Raw genomic sequence first — 1,767 nt, forward strand, 5'->3', positions numbered from 1 at the left:
AGATAAAATAAGTTATGATTTTTTTAAAAAAAGGTCTAAAAGAAGAAATCCTGTGTGGCAGCACTTTATACAGCCTCTTCAGACAAGGCTTAGTTAATAAATGTTTTTTAGTTTGTTTTGTTTTAAATTAAGACTTGTGTAACATTTGTTATCATTCTCATTTTTATCATGTTAATGGAGGGAGGAAGAAACAGTAGTATCAGCTTCAAGAATCGGTCAAAAAATATCGGCTGCAATGTTGTTTTAGTCACTCTGTATTTATGTTTTTTTCGTTATTCAAAATACTGTGTGTTAGATGAGTTTTAATGGTGCAACTTCAAACTAACGTAATATTCTTTTATGCTATTTTAACCAGACTGTACCTGGCTGCAATGCATTTCAATGAAAATGCATGTCTGCTGGCAACTACCTCATCTGGAGAGCCCATGTAGATTATTCTTTCCCAAGTTCAAGAAGGGAGAAGGCACAGCAAAGCCTATCAGAACTCCTGAAACCCTAAGTCTTACCACATTAATCACTTTTAGTATGCCAACTTGATTTCAATAAATCAAAATCATCCATACTTTAGTTATATCTCCCTTCTTCAAAGTTGTGTCACAAGGACATGTGATGTGTGAAAGTGTTGAATGAGAAACTTTTCCTCACAATGTTAAACAAAAATTACAAAAATAAGTGACACTTTACTGTTTCTACTATGCAAAGACTGTGTACATTTTAATGTTGTTGATGTTTTCCATCAACAACAATCCAGACTGCGCTGTGGATTCATCTCCAGTTGTCCCAGACAAGGCTAGCATCTCCACACCACCTCCTGATGCATGCGTCTTCACTCCACGCCCTGATGCATGCGTCTTCACTCCACGCCCTGATGCCACATCTTCACTACACATCCTGATGCACGCGTCTTCACTACACATCCTGATGCACGCGTCTTCACTACACATCCTGATGCACGTGTCTTCACTACACCTCCAGATGCAAGCGTCTTCACTACATGTCCTGATGCCACATCTTCACACTACCCTCTGCACATCTGAACTCAGTCCACACCCAGTGGGAGGACCCTTCACAACAGGATCACACATACTTCCACACATCTCGCAGAAAGGACGCGCAGGACAAGATGACTCAGTGTGATGAGGTTGCATATTTGTGACCCATCATATCAAAATGAGGATTAAGTCGAATTTGGTCAAAATGATCTAATTACATTTTCAGATTCTTGGCTTTAAAAGCTACATTTTGATACCTGGATCATTCTGGTATCATAATTAAATCCATATATATGACTTAATTTGTCTTGTTGGTTATAATAATACATAAATATTTGGTCTGAATCCTAATTTGATGTCCTTTTAAAGAGGAAACCTCTAATTTTATTTGAATATTGAGATTTCCCAGCTAAAAAAAACACTTTGCTAGCTCACGGGGAAAATCTTAAAATTTTAAGGCGTTTTTCCTCAAAATCAGTTTTTTTGTTGCTACTGTTCAAAATAGTGCTTCAAAATTTTGTTTTATGATTATATTTCAGACAGTTCATTCAAATGATACATTAACAATGCTTTTATTCATTATATTTTGACAAAATGCAATTTTTGTTAACATTGTAGTCAAAACACTATATTTGCCTATTTCTCCATACATCACTTTTGGACTTAATCCTCGTTTCGATGTGATGGGTCACATTTCATTCTACAAAAAAATTCAGGATTTTTTACTGTGTTCTGTGTACTTTTAAACATTTTTGTCATAAAAACATTTCACTGC

General features: G+C 35.8%; 1 long non-coding RNA gene across 1 annotated transcript in view; it reads left to right on the forward strand.

Annotated features, from left to right (window-relative positions):
- LOC106530958 (uncharacterized) overlaps positions 1 to 862 on the forward strand; it is a 1,461-nt gene extending 599 nt beyond the window's left edge. Inside the window, exons 2-3 of the long non-coding RNA XR_001311849.1 lie at positions 356 to 499; positions 752 to 862. This is a non-coding gene — a long non-coding RNA (uncharacterized LOC106530958). The remainder of the gene's footprint in view (positions 1 to 355; positions 500 to 751) is intronic.
- Positions 863 to 1,767: the final 905 nt, after the last annotated feature.

Source organism: Austrofundulus limnaeus, unplaced genomic scaffold (genome assembly GCF_001266775.1).
Source record: "Austrofundulus limnaeus strain Quisiro unplaced genomic scaffold, Austrofundulus_limnaeus-1.0 Scaffold582, whole genome shotgun sequence".
In the NCBI taxonomy this organism is placed as follows: Eukaryota; Metazoa; Chordata; class Actinopteri; order Cyprinodontiformes; family Rivulidae; genus Austrofundulus; species Austrofundulus limnaeus.